This window comes from Macaca fascicularis, chromosome 13 (assembly GCF_037993035.2).
Source record: "Macaca fascicularis isolate 582-1 chromosome 13, T2T-MFA8v1.1".
Taxonomy (NCBI): Eukaryota; Metazoa; Chordata; class Mammalia; order Primates; family Cercopithecidae; genus Macaca; species Macaca fascicularis.
The window spans coordinates 102824759-102840303 of NC_088387.1; the positions used below are offsets into that span (position 1 = coordinate 102824759).

The following is a 15545-nucleotide window of genomic DNA, read 5'->3' on the forward strand; positions in this document are numbered from 1 at the left end:
AGGTATATGCATTAAATATTGAATGCTGAGTTCCCCAGTCCTATTTTAACCCCCAGCCCTAACAAGTCTCCTAGAATTCCCTAAGCAAGAAAATGAAAGAACATACTTTTAAAAATCTGATTATCCCCAAAGAAAAGACCAAAACCAGGGGCTCACTGCAGAATAGCCAACCACATCACCTACCTGACTGCTCAATGTCAACAACCCCATTTACAAATGCCTACAGCAATATTCTGGGTGTCATATGCCTTCCAAGAACTTTGCTACTCCCCATTGAGAAGCAGTATTTATTTCTCTCCCATTGAGAATGGGTGGAGCTTTGTGACGGCCTCAGTGAATGAAACGTATTGCATGATTTTTGAGGCCAGGTCATCGAAGACAATATGGCTTCTGCTTGGCCCTTTTTGTCTCTGGATGCCTGCCCTTAGAATCTTGTCACCATGCTGTGAGGAAACCCAAATTTTAGCCCATAGGGAGAGGCCCACTGAAGAAGAATTGAGGCTTCAGCCAAAAGCTAGCATCAACTATAAGACCTGTGAGTGATGGACTCCAGCTCCTAGATTTGGAACCTTTCAGCTGAGGCCTCTGGTGTCAGAAGTGCTGTTCTTGCTCTGCCCTGTCCAAACTCCTGAAACACAAAATCCATGAACATAATAAAGGGTTGTCTTAGACTGCTATACTTTGGGATAATTTCTTATAAGTCATTAATAAGTGGAGTAAGCTTATAAGTCATTAATAACTGGAGTAAACTGGAGTTTCAACAGTTAAACTTACAATAATTATTTTGAAGATCATCTTGCCTTAAAAACTTCAAGATCTTTGAGGGGATAATTTGCCATCTTAGAATTTAGAAGAATTGTGTTTGTGTCTATATGAGGGAGATCAGATTATAATAGAGGGTAAATGGGTACAGTATTTTGTATAATCTATAACTCTCTTAAAAGCTTTCCTGGAATTTTAAACTATTTTTCTTTTGATTAAAAAAATAGAGGATGAGATATGAACTCATTACAAGAATAATAAGTTTCAGGATTTGGTAAAATGAAGAGAAAGTTTTGAATGGGCTAAACAGGAATTCAAGGACTGCTTATAATACATTCCAGAGCTCAGCAACTCCTTTTTTTATATTGCCTGCTGTTTGGGATTATATTCATCATTGCTGCCTTCAGTTACAGGTGGGGACATTATTTTGGAAACCTTTCTTTGTATTGTCTTTGTAACATGGATCTATTGCCCATGACATTTTAGCTATTTAATAACTCTACTGTTCCAGCAAAACCTCCCCAAGGAGCAGTTCAAGCTCCCAATGTCCACCAACCTAAGCTCTCCATAGGAGCAATGAAAAAACACAGGTGTGAGAAATCTGAGGATTCCTTCTCCGAGGGCTCTCTCTTCAGTCAGGGGTGTATTTTCCTTAAAAGAGCTTAAGCTCTATGGAGTAGTTAATCTTAGATATTCAGATATGGAAGATTAACCCCCAAAGATTAAGTGATCATCTAAATGCGTTAATTCAAGGTGATTGTTAATTTATTGCCTTCTATTCTCATGATGAACAACAATCCACCCCGCTAACTTCATATAAATTACTTTCATCAAATGAGAACAGAAGTGTTTTTGTGAGTAAGGAGAATACATATATTTCATCCAAATGAACAACAGAAAGATAGCACCATGCTTATGTACCTTATAAAAGGTGTGAAGGAGATTCTGAAGTTGCATGACTGTCTCATCTGGTGTGACATTTTTCATTTCAAAGAATATTGGTTTCTGCTTGAGCTTATTGTAAAAAGACAGGATTCCAATATTTGTAGAAACAAAAATAAATTTATTGGCTTTTGTCCTCCCAAAGAGATTTAGGGCTACTGAGTCTAGCAAACCCTATTGATTCAAGAGATACCTACCAAATGTCATTTTTTTTGCTAGGCTTTTTTTATTGGTTCTGGAGAGACAAATTAGACATGAAATTTGCCTTCTAAAGGCATATAGTCTCATGGGGAGGTAAGCCATGTATAAACCTAATTAAAATGTAAGGTAATAGAAAGTGAGATGGACTGTATGGAAGGTAGGGACACAGTAAGTGAGAGTTAAGAGGGAGATAAACTTTGCAGCTGGTGGTAGAAAATTCAAGATGGTGGGATAAAGGGGCTGTGGAGTCAGAGGAAGTTGGTTTCATGGTGGAGATGAACCAGGGGAAATACACAGAGGATTTTTCAAGTGAACAACAAAGGTTTGGTTTGGCTGGAACATCCAAACTGGATGTACATCAGTATTGATGGAGTCCTGCTAAAGGGGAGATTCCTAGGCCCTAACAGACTTACAGACCCAGCTCAATGGAGGGGTCTATAGGGGTGGACCTGAGCAGTCGTACATTTAACAGGCTGTTCTTGGGACCATAACTACAGCTGGGTTCAGGGATTTCCAGGCCGAAGGACAAGATTTATAATGGTGAGGGATGAGAGATGACATTGGGAAGGTTGGTTGGTGTCAAATCATAAAGGGCCTTGACTTCCAGAATGTATATGAGCTTTACTCATTAGTCAGTGGGGGTACTGGGAGAGACTCTTGAGGAATGAACCGACAGATCAGAGAGGTACGTCCAGAATGGCGATCAGCTGGTGTGAATAGGATGGATTAGCAAGCCAAAGACCAGAGGTAGGGGAAACAATTAGGTGCCACCTATAATTTCCCATGAAAAAGTAATTGAAACATGAAATTTAAGAGTGGCAACATCAGGGAGAGAAAAGCATGGGAGGGCTTCTAATCTCATTCACCTGACAATGGTTTACTTTCATTCCTGGGACATCTCTGACTTTGATCTTGCCTCTCCTTGAAGATACTCTCAGTAAACCCTTAAACACTTATGACCTAGGCTCTTGTTCTTTATGGCTAAAGTACATTGTGCTTAAATATATAGAACGGCATTTGCTATCATTATTTTAAGACAAAAGCATGTTCATTTCACTAAGTCCTCTGAACTTAAAGATAATTAAGGATGTCTTAATCTGGATGTGATTGACTCTTTGCCAAAATGAGATGGATCAAGAAATGGTGGAAGCTGTTGAATTTTTTTTATCTGCCCAGCACCTTGCATATGAGTGAACACACAGTAATAACTTTAAAAATCTTGGTTATTTATTTGAGCTCTGATTCCAGTTTCTGAAGATTTTGATTCTGTCCTGATTTTCTTGGGAAGTCAGGATATGCTTTTAAAAATATTATTTCTTCTCTAATAATCTTTTTCTCTTTCTCTGCTCTCTCTCCTCACACAGCCTGTTCTCATAGGCTTAATGGGCCCCGATTACTCACAGGGATGCATAGAGTAGTCCCTTTAGAGGAATAATAGAGGTTGATGACTTCTTGGAATTACCTGGCCTTTGAACACATTGCACATGTTTGGGAAGTGGCTAAAAATTTGGAACATTACTGTCTTCCACATGAATAATTGCAGCACGTAAAAACAGGTATTCCCAGCAACTCTTTGTAAGGAAACATAGCTAAATGAAAGGAAGAAAAGGCAAATGCTGTGTCCTTTTGTGTGGAAATATCAGAAGAAGAAAAAATTTTCTGTCTCAGAAACATAACAGCATATACATTCAGATTAATCTTAATGAAGAAAACAATAAAATGCAAGTGAATCTTGAGGAAAAACTTAAAATTAGTTGCTGTAATCTCTATGGAACTTGTTATAGGCTAAACTGTGTCCCTTCAGAATTCATATGTCGAAGCCCTAAACCTTGGACTTCAGAATGTGACTGTATTTGGATACAGGATCTTTAAAGAGGTGATTCAGTTAAACGAAGCCTTTTGGATGGATCCTAATCTGATGTGATTGGTGTCCTTATAAAAAGAAGGAATGTGGACACACATAGAGACACCACAGATGCAAACAAAGAGAAAAGACCATGTGAAGACAAAGTGAGAATGTTCTGTCCCCAAGCCAAGTAGAGGGACTTCAGAAGAAACCACTCCCACTGACACCTTGATTGTGGACTTCCAGCCTCCAGAACAGAGCAATGAGAAAGCAAACTTCTGTTGTTTAAGCAACTCAATCTGTAGTACTGTATTTTGTTATGGAAACCCCGGACCAACAAATATGGACCCCCAGTGCCAAGGGAAATCAGAGAGCTTAGGAGGAGCCTGGCACCAGTGACAGACTCACCCTTTATGGCACACGCCCGAGCCAGGGCTATTGGGCATCAATTGATCTTCTACCTCCATCACCAAGGGGTCCCTTACCTCACCAGAAGAAATCGTGAGAAGCAGCTGTTTTCAGGGTTCATCTCCATTTTATCAGATGTGTTCATGGTGATATAATGGAGACTGGAAAAAAAAAAAAAACAGAAGGAGAACATATTTTCAGAATCTCTCTTCATTTTAGCAACTGGTTCAAAGTTGAGATCAAATGAAGATTGTTAAGAAGAAGGACTGCAGGTCATAGGAGAAGGCGACCCCTCCACTGGCTTGCTTTCTGGGGTCCTCCCTCTCTCAAACATGTGCCTCTGCTGCCTGCACTTGACCTGAGATGCAATTCCTTTACTGTGCATTTTGCTTTAATTACTCTGCCCCACTCAGTCACTGCCTGTTTCCACCTCCACCATATTTAGGATTTCAGACTGACTTTTTGATTCTTAAGGCCACATTCACCAAAGAGACTCACTTTCCTTTCTCCCTGCATGACACCCCAAAGCTCTGAGCCAACCCTAGCTGCTCCCACACCAGAATCAACTCATTGAACCCCAGGCTCGGCCAGAGCTCCAGGTTGGCCTGAGAGAGTGAAAAGAAACAAGAATGAGCCCAGTCCAGACACCACCCCTTTGGTTGGGCTCAACACAACCCCAGTGCAAAGAGGGGCAAAATGCCTGCTAATTAACCTGCACCAATAATACCATATTCTATCAAATCTAGGTAGCTATCAGTTGAAAGACACAATATAATTTTATATACCAGTAAAAAGAACAAATACTGTCAAGTAAACACTATCACACTATCAACTGTAAGATGCTTTATATTACAGAGTAGTTCAAAGGTTTTTTTTAAAAGTGTGTATTTTAGAATCAATGATGACATGAGATGTATAAGCATGAAAAGGACGTGACTTAAGAACAGTGAACAAATCCTTTTTTTTTTTTTTTTTGCAGACATATGATTTTAGGCTGTAATTTTAAAGTTTGTAATAATTTTTCTGTACTGAACAAGAAATAAATACAGTTTCCTACACCATCCTCAAAATCCATACAACTGAAACCCCATATAGTTTCCCAGGGCAAGGTAATGAAGGCATGAATTCAGGGTAGATACTGTCCCAGAGGCTTTTGTGAATATATGAGCTTGTGATTATTGTGTATGAGAGTGTTTCCAGAGGCTCTTGCTTTTCTTCTGAATGTATTTCTACTGTTTCAGGTTGGCTGATAGCCCTTGTTATCTAAATTCTCATTATCTGAATTATTGCTATCTAACCTAAGACACTAAATAGATGTACCTAGCTTTTTTTTTTCTTAGATGGCCTGACATCTCTCAATATCTGAACTCTCATTCCTGTCTATCTGAAATCCATGAACCATCTGATGTGGATAATGTTTCACAACCTGAGACTGAAGATTTCCAGACCTAAATGGACCTTTCCAATGAAAGAATTGCCAGGTTTCTGGTAGGACCATGCTTGTTTAAGCCCTGTCAGTCACCTTCTACGCAGAAGCCTAGCAATTCCTTCATTGGAAACTCCATCATCTAACTATGCGAGGTTGAGCAAGTTACTTTCTTTTTCCCACCTTTGTTTCCCTGTCTGTCCTATGCAACTTACAACTGCCTCATAGAGTTGCTGTGAAAAACAGATGTGATTGATCTTATGTAGATGAGCAGGAGTACTCAGTGACTGAAGCTTCATTCCTGCTGCCAGCTTGTCTGCCGCTCTACCCCTCTGGACACGCACTTCCTTGACCTCTGGCTACTGGTTGGTTTTGGCCAATGGGAGGCACTAGTAAGGGGTTGGGAGCAGGAAAGAAAAAGGAGTTTGGAAACTTATGCCTGAAATCGTCCTGCTTTCTACTTCATTTTGTCCTAGAGAAAGCCCATTCTTTTTTTTTTTTTTTTTTTTTTTGAGATGTGATCTCAGTTCACTACAACCTCCGCCTCCCAGGTTCAAGCAATTCTTCTGCCTTGGCTTTCCCAGTATTTCCCCTGGGACTACAGGCATGTGCCACCACGCCCGGCTAATTTTTGTATTTTTAGTAGAGATGGGGTTTCTCCATGTTGGTCAGGCTGGTCTCGAACTCCGGACCTCAGATGATCCGCCCGCCTTGGCCTCCCAAAGTGCTGGGATTACAGGCATGAGCCACTGCCCCTGGCCGAGAGCTCCCATTCTTTACTGGTTCCCTTAACTCTCTTCACACTCGTGAACACAGTCCCTGTTAACATCTCTTGTATTATTCCTTTGAGGGCACCATCTGTTTTCTCCCAGGGCCATGACTGTACCCTCTCCCAGCGTGCAGGTGGTGACGTTTGCCCCCCGATGGAGTTTGCTGCCTTAAGAAATTTTATCTTAGTGCAGCAGCAGAATGACTTATCCAGAAAACTCCACTATTTGAAACCTGGCTCTGTGCAGGCTTAAACATTTTGTTTATGTGGTGAAAATAAGGAGAACGTCATTCTTGAAAAGGGATTTCTTTTTTAACTTTTGGCCAAACACCCCCTTTCATTCCCTCCTCCTCTTAAAAAAAGAGGAAAAAAAGAGGATGCTCTGGCTTGTATTTATGAGGGAGTAAGGCATGCAGTTCTCCTTTCAAAGCTGTTCACATGGAAAGGAAACTGGCCTTGACATTTACACAGTCCAGGAGGATTCCAAATAGAATTTGGACAGATTGGGAAGTTACCATCTTGGAGTGTAGGGAAAGCAAGCCTGGTGGGAAGATGTGGTGACATATATGAGGCAATCCATAGATGTTAGGAATGTGCTGCTCTGTATGTGCCTCACTTCTTCAAGATCCAATGGAACTGCCACAAATATGCATATGTTCTTTATGATATCACATGAGAAGACCATCCAATTAAAGCACTCCACACTAAAGGCAAGGAGTATAAGTGCTGCATGTATTTATGGTTGCTTAATGTCAACAAAAGGGTCTTTTAAGCACAGCACATTCCTTACCCTGCACTCGCAGATCTTGCTAAACACATCCAAATGCACAAACTATAAAAGAGGGAAGAGGCAGTACCGGCACCAAGCTCTTTGGTTTCTGCATCTGGCCAGCGTCCACTGGGAGAAATGTAAGTCAGAGTTTACCACATGGATTACAAATGTGCTGAATTGCAAGAATGATTATTAAATGAAAATATCCATAGCACCTGCAGCTTGTCCCGGAAAATTCCCCCAGGGTGTTGTGGGTGCTTTTATAAAAAAAATTGTTTTAAGGAAAAAAAGGAAGACAGAGTGAGATGCAAATGGCAACTCCAGCTGTTTATAGTAGCAACTCCATTAATGTTCCTGAAGGGTTTGCAGAGTCAATTCAGTCAATCTGAGCTGCTTCCATTCTCAGCATGTGTGTGAGGAGTGGGGGCTAGGGGAATATCATTAGCCTCTTTCCTTTGAGGTTTGGATGATCAAGACAATGAAAATAATGGTAATGGAAATGGAAATTGCTTTAAAAAACAAAGCACATCAGTGCAGGGGGAAGCATGAGGCTAGCTCCATTTCTCTGACCCAGCAGTAGTATTTATTCTGTTATAAGGTCAGGGCTTCTTCTAGAAACAGAAACTGAGAGGCTATGTGGATTTTGTTTATTTAATACATGATTGTGTGTGTGTTTGTGTGTATATATGTATATATATAGAACACTCTGAACATATGTAATAATATCTGGCTGTGTTTCAATTAGTTTCTGTCTGTGTGTGTGTGTATGCTTGCACGAGCATGCTCACACATCCATGTATGTTTGTGTGCATGTGAAAAGAAAAATAATAAAGTTAGGAGAAGTTCAGTGAAGTGGTAAATTTTTGGAATTTGAAATGAAAATACCTAGAGTCAAATTATAACCCTATCAGTGTAAGTACTTGGGCAAGTGATTTAACCTTTCTGCACCTGAGTTCCATAATGCAGCATTCCCCAACCTTTTTGACTCCAGGGACTGGTTTCATGGAAGAACATTTTTCCATGGACTGGGGGCAGTTGCAGGGGGAGGGGGATGGTTTGGGGGATGAAGCTGTTCCACCTCAGATTATCAGGCATTAGATTCCCATAAGGAGCACGCAACCTGGATCCCTCGCATGCGCAGTTCACAATAGGCTTCCCGCTCCTATAAGAATCTAATGCATCTGCTGATCTGACAGGAGGCAGAGCGCAGGCAGTCGTGCTCACTTGCCCACTGCTCACCTCCTGCTGTGCAGCCCAGTTCCTAACAGGCCATGGACCTGTACTGGTCCGTGGCTTTGCTAAAAAACATGATTCAATGATACTGTTAAAGCCAAGTAAGACTATTTAGCACCATCGTGATAATCACAGGGACCACTGCAATGGAGTCTTGAGTTCAATTCCACATGCAGCATGGGCAAGTGGAAGTTTATAGCCAAGGAGCAGGGTGGAGGTCAGAGGATAGAACATCCCCAAGAGGAAACATCAGGGGTAAGGGGGCCTGTGGCTAAATTGACTTAAGAGAATTCTTGCTGAAGGCAGGCCAGGGTGATCAGACATCACCTGGGGATGGTGGATGGAGGATGAAGAAACTGAACACATATCCAGAGTGATGAGATATTGAAGGTGAGGGTTCTTGCTAAACTGATTTAGCAGGGTTCTTTGCTAAAAGTGGATTTTATAAGGAAATGAGTAGTAAAGTGTGGCCAAAAAGAATTTTTGTTACCTTGTAGCTTTTTAAAAAACTATTAATGAGCTGTCATAACACAAATATGATAGACAGATAGATACATTTTTTGAGAGAGGGTCTCACTCTGTTGCCCAGGCCAAAGTGCAGTGGCATGATCATGGCTCACTGCAGCCTTGACCTCTTGGGCTCAAGTGATCCTCCCACCTCAGCCTCCAAAGTAGCTGGGACTACAGGCATGCACCACCAATGCCCAGCTAATATTTGTATTTTTTGTAGAGACAGTGTTTCACCATGTTGCCCACGTTGCTCTTGAACTCCTGGGTGCAAGTGGCCTTCCCACTTTGGCCTCCCAAAGTGCTGGGATTACAGGTATGCACCACATTGCCCACCCTATGACAGATAGTTTTAAAGGGCTTTAAGAAGAATATATTTGGACCCTAGTTCCCACCTCTGACCCCCATCCCACCCCCAGCAAACAAGCATAGACTTCTAAAGGAGAGTTCTACTATGTCTCCTAGGCCCTGGAGTTTGTGGTATCAGTGTGGATAACTGGTAAAAAGAGGACTGAAATGAAACTAAGACAAGCTGAATTGATTTACATTTTGGAAGGGCAAATAGTTGGGGGAAAGCAGAGACCTAGAAATGTGAAAAGATGGCAGAAAGCTAGAGGAAGGTGAGAGCCACTGAGAGTTAAATTTTAGGAGCACTTTTGGCAGTAAGGAAACTGTGAGAAAACAGGTTTTCTCTGTTTTCACCATGCTGTGATCGGCAAAACTTTGGAAAGATAATGATTTAAAGCAAATTTTGAAGAATTGTTGCCTATATGTTGCATTTTGTTATACCTCTTTGCCATTTTATCAGACTTCAATAAATACTCAAAATTGTTTGCAATCTCTTCTGAATTGATTGTATGTTGAACTGGAACACTGGGGAACTCAGCTTTGCATGTGTTACAGAAAGATAATTTTTAAAATGACCATTGTAAGAATTTTAACATACATTTTGATGTTGAGTAGATAACGAGTTATGTTTTCAGTTATGCTCAGCCTTATGTGGTAAAATTAGAAAAAAAAAAAAAAAAGAAATGCACAAGATATAGAACTCTATCTGTATCTCCAGGGCAAAATGCTGAATGGTGGAAGGCTGAAGAAAAGCTAAAAGCTCAGTCTTGTTGAGAATTTCGTCACAGAGCAGACTCCACTGAAGTAATCAGATGGCTTTCCTGCCACTCTGAGTCTTTAACTGTCCAAAGGGAGTCCTGAACCCAAGGCTGTTTTGGCTGCATGCGATTGTTAGGATCATTCACTCATACCCCTTCATTTAGGATAGAGAACAATCAGGCAAAGAAGGGGAAGGACTAACCCAAAGTCAAATAATTAGCTAAGAGCGTCAGAATCCACAGTTCAGGGTTGTTAGTACCACATCAAGCTCCCTTGCAAATTATCCTCACAAATCCTAAGCCCACAGGCTCAGGGCTCATCTAAAAGAGATGGACCAGAGAGGTGGAGATGGAGAAAAAAGTCTCCTATCACACACTGGAACCACTTTTACAGAAGTGCCTGTTGTCTCCCCTGCACCCCTGCACCCCCAGCCCCAATAATGCCAGGCAGCAAGCTGCTTCAAAAAGCAAGCAGGCTGCTGCCCCTGCAGTGTTCAGGCCTCCTCCTGGCAGGGTTCCCTCCACCTGAATCCATCTCAGGGAAATGGTCATCACTGACTCTGCTGCACAGAGCCTGCAAAGTGATGTTAATAATCTCGCTGGGCCTTAAACTGAATAACCAAGATTTCACACATGTACCATTCACTTCCCACTTAATATGCACACTCAATTTACACAGGAAGTATGCTTAAGGCTCTTTCAATGACTGTATGTGAATACACGTAGGGTTTTTCTTTTATAACAGATTGGCAAATGCCTGAGGTGGTATGAGTGTGGTGTTGCTGGAAAACCTTAGTTGAAATTCCTAGACTATATGAAATCCTTTTTAAATCTCCTTATTCTGAAAACATATTTTTTTTAAAAAAATTTAAACCACTCATGGGATTTAATGTAAAAAGTACAAATATACTGTATTTCATGACTGTAATCAAACTGGAAATATTATGCAAACATAGAGCCCTTATATTTTCATTCTACTTTAGGTTGTAATTGTCTATCTCTGCATTATGTGCAAACCAAAATGAGAACTGTGGGAATAAAACACATGTTGTGTTCACGTTCTGAATGTTCAAGTATTAGCAGAATTGAGAGATCCATAGAGTCACAAGAAATCATGAAACATTATTTGTGTTGCTGACCCTCTTTCTGCACCCCTGCCTATGATACATGCCTCTTTACTTATTGCAGGTCCCTGGGAGTTCCTTCCAGCTTTTAAATGGGGCAGGAGACTACTTCTACCTTTGATGACTCAGTGAAGCATCCAGTAATAGTCACAGAAAAATACATAAGTATTTTCCTTATGTCTAACCTAACTTCTAAATATAGACTTATACTTCTGGCCATGATGCAGTAGTTTGTGGCAGACTTAAAACTCCTGCCAGGAACAACCAGAAGAGAAGGTTGATTTTTTAAAGTGTCTAAAGGCATGATGGCACTACTAACACACTTGAGGGGCCAGATACTGGAAGAAAGAAAGCTCAGTGAGGTGAACATGCTGTTTTTCTAGTCAGGACATTTGACAATTTTTAGTATGGGATAAGTGTCAGCCTCAAAAAAAAAAAAAAAAAAAAAAAAAAAAAAAAATCAGAGAAAACTATCTCTTAGGGCTGGGTGCGGTGGCTCAGGCCTGTAATCCCAGAACTTTGGGAGGCCGAGGTGGGGGGATCACTTGAGGTCAAGGGACTTGCCTGGCCAACATGGTGAAACCCTGTCTCTGCTAAAAATACAAAAAATTAGCGGGGTGTGGTGGCATGTGCCTGTAATCCCAACTACCCGGGAGGCTGAGGCAGGAGAATCCTTTGAACCCAGGAGGCAGAGGTTGCAGTGAGCCAAGATCGCACCACTGACAGAGAAAGACTCAGTTTCAAAAACAAAAAAACAAAACAAAACAAAAACTTACCTCTTAATTTAATGATTTTATTCAAGAGTAAGCAAAGAGGATTATAACCTGGGATGCACAGCTATGGCAAGTCTCAGGTGCACCTGAAGAGGAGAAGGTAAGAGGAAGCTTTTATTTGGCAAAAAGGGAGAAGTTTACATAAGCTACTTAGAAAGACTTTTATTGGTTCTGTAGGCTCAAAGCTGGAATTGGCATCAGTTCATTGGTGGAGATGCCGTTACAAGGCAAGTGTTCTTCTGAGAACATTTTATCTGAATTGCTGCAGTCCTAAAGAATTTCTAGTGTTAAATCTGGTCATAGAAATATGTGCATGCATGCAAAATGTAGGTCATAAAAAGCATGAGATGCTTAAAGGACATGAAAAAATTTCTTTTGAGATTATTTTAAAAAGTCCTTGGGACAATCTTGTCTCAGACATACAAGCATTAGCCTTCTGTCTTCATGCTTTCCCAGCTTCAGTTTGTTTGGGGCTGCCAAGAGTGTTTTCATCCTAGTATCTGCAACCTTCACATTAGCCCATCAGAGGAGCACTTCTAATGGGCAGAGAAGTGGTACAGCTTTAGGCAATGTTAAGGTCTGGGGAACAAGAAGTTGGAATTCTGGATTTCCAAGACAGCTAAAATGTGAGGGCTAAAATCCTGGAGAGAAGAAAGGTACAGAAAAGGGAGCCTGATATTTGGCACCATTTTTATTCTCTGGGCGTTTGATAATTGAGCAATATAGGGCAAGAGGCTGCAAAGCTAAACAGTAACAACTGAAAAACAGAGCAGAGTCTTTGGCGGTCACATGGTGCCAAGAAATTTTTTAAAAATTGGGTTTAAAACTTGAAAAAGAGGAGGAGTCATTGCAGACACTTCAGGCTCTGAGCTGGGACCACTGGAAGGTTATATTCTACAGGCAGAGGTAGACCAAGTTTTCCAGTGATGTAAATCGTCTCAAGTCAGTTCCATCTATGATTAGATTGAGACCATCTGTCTCCTCCTGCCTTCAGAAGAGAGGCCGAATCCCCCCTAAAAGAATACTGCATTATTCAAAGCATTAAAAATTTTCATACACAATGTCTGACATTCAATAAAAAATGATTAGGCATTCTAAGAAACAAGATCAATAAATAAACAAGATAAAGAGATATGTAACCCAGATATTCAAATTATTAGATATGTTTAAAAATACTTTTAATTAATGTTTAATAAAATAGATGGCAATATGAACAATTTCATTATAGAATTAGAATCTATATAAAATAATCAAATGGAAAATTTTAGGAATAAAGTTTTAATATCTGATATTAAGAAATAGGTGAACAGCAGATTAGACAGAGCTAAAGAAGAGCTCAGTAAGCTAGAAGATAGGTTAGTAGAAAATATTCACAGTGAAGCATGAAGACAAAAAAGCATAAGAATTAGAGAAAATAATGTCAGAGACACATAAAATATGGTGAAAAATCTAACACAGAGTTTCTGAACCTCTGCACTATTGGCATTTTGAGCCAAATAATTGTTTGTTTTATGGATATTTTGTCCTAGGGACAAAATTTTCCAAATTGAGAGTCATTAGTCTAAACCTAGCATAATTAGAGAATGGGGCAGAGGCAATACTTGAAGAAAAATGGCTGAGAATTTATTCAAGAAGCACTGCAAATCCAAAACCTAGGCATATCAGAGTAAAACTGTCAAAAAATAAAGAGAAAATCGTAAATATAGCCAAAGGGGAAAAAATATATGTTACTTTTGAAAGAGCAACTTTAAGACTAACAGTTCACTTCTCAACAGAAATGAAAGGAACTGTGTGACAATGGAATGATATCGCTAAAGTGCTGAAACAAAATAAAAGCTGTCAGAATTCTATAGCCAGTAAAAAAATAATACTCAAAAACAAATAACAAATAAAGGCATTCCTGACAAAAGCTGAGAGAACTCATTCCCTACTCATTTCCCTGCAGGAAATACTTAAGGGAAACTTTCATTCAGAAACACAGAAAATGCAAGGAGAAATGAAGAACAATAGAAGAGTTAAATATATGGGTAAATCTAAATTAATATTGATACTAGAAAACAATAATATTTAATGAGATTTACAGTGTATGTAGAAATAAAATACATGTTAACAATAACAGGAAGGATACAGAGGGTTGTGCAATAGAAAAACTAATGTAACAGTCCTTAGACTGCTATCAATAGAAAGGCCTGCTTGCAAGGTTGGCTCTGCATCTGGAAACTTGAATTTTAGGAGGGTTCCCACCATTTCCTGAGCCAATATGAGTGGCTCACTGTGTGTAAAGAGTTTGTGTGAACCATATGGTTTATGCTGAACACCTGGTTTCCTTCTGGAAGTCTGAAATTTTGGTACATGCTAGACAGAAGTTGTCTATATGACCAATATTTAATAAATATCCTGGGTGGTAGGTCTCTAATAATCTTTCCTGGTAGACAAGCATTTGACAAGTGTTGTCACAACTTGTTGCTACAGGAATTAAGTACTTCTTATATAATTCCACTGGGAAAGGTCTCTTGGAAGTTTGTGTCTGGTTCCCTCTGAACTCTGCTATATGTACATTTTTCCTTTGCTTATTTTGTTTTGTATCATTTTGCTGTAATCAATCATAGCTATTAGCATAACTATATTCTGAGTTCTGTGAATCCTCCTAGTGAATAATAAAAACTTGGGATAGTCTTGGAGGGCCCCAGATACAGGGCCTTTTAAATCTCAGTGTTAAAAAGTTCAAGGTTTCCAAGGCTCTTTCCATGTCAGTGAAGGGGTAGAGGCACAAATTTGTATTAGTTTCTAATAAATAAAAAAATACACGCTGTGGTCTTCAAGATAACCACCGAAACAAAACTAAATGAATGTTTATTTAATGAACTACTATAAGTGGTAATAGGTAATAGGGAATACTTGATTAAGCCAAAGAAAGGCCAACAAAGGAGAAAAAGGGAACAAAATTAATGTGACAGATGAAAAAACAGATATTAATATAAACCCAAATATTTTAGTAGTTCAATTAAATGTAAATGGCCTATATATCCTAATTAAAAGATTAAAGTAGCCTAGAGGCTCACACCTGTAATCCCAGCACTTTGGGAGGCTGAGACAAGAGGATCAGTTGAGCCAAGGAATTCAAGACCAGCCTGGGCAGCATAGCAAGACCCCATCTCTACAAAAAAATAAAATAACAAATTAGGTGGACATAGTGGTGTGCATATGTAGTTCCAACTACTTGAGAGGCTGAGGTGGAAGGATCACTTGAGCCCCGGAGGTCAATGCTACAGTGAGCTATGATTATGCTGCTGCACTCCAGCCTAGGTGACAGAGTAACACTTCTTGAGAAAACAAAACAAAAAAAGATTAAGCTAGATTTTGGAAGAAGTCCAACCATATACTGCTCAAAGGAGATGCACTTTAAACATAAGAAGACAAAATTGTTGAAAGTAAAAATATGGAAAAGCTATATTAGGCAAACCAGTAGTATACTGGAGCCAGCTATTAAGGGCTTGCAATGTTGTGAAACATTCAGAAATTCTGAGTGTTAAAACTTTGTTTTTTTTGTTTTTTGTTTTTTTTTTTTTTGAGACGGAGTCTAGCTCTGTTGCCCAGGCTGGAGTGCAGTGGCCGGATCTCAGCTCACTGCAAGCCCCGCCTCCTGGGTTCAAGCCATTCTCCTGCCTCAGCCTCC

At 39.9% G+C, this 15545-nt stretch overlaps 2 long non-coding RNA genes across 4 annotated transcripts in view; one reads left to right on the top strand and one right to left on the bottom strand.

The window, feature by feature from the left end:
• The window catches only part of LOC135966703 (uncharacterized), a 19610-nt gene extending 18926 nt beyond the window's left edge, over window positions 1-684 (bottom strand). For 2 of the 3 annotated variants that reach the window (XR_012422652.1, XR_010580247.1), the window contains exon 1: window positions 184-274. This is a non-coding gene — a long non-coding RNA (uncharacterized lncRNA). Of the gene's footprint in view, window positions 1-183; window positions 275-533 lie in introns of those variants that run through there. The other variant, XR_012422654.1, reaches the window with a different exon arrangement.
• On the top strand, window positions 653-11045 carry LOC135966704 (uncharacterized). The gene is made up of 3 exons (XR_010580248.1): window positions 653-899; window positions 1031-1175; window positions 9933-11045. It is a non-coding gene; the product is annotated as an uncharacterized lncRNA (long non-coding RNA).
• The last annotated feature ends 4500 nt before the right edge of the window (window positions 11046-15545 follow it).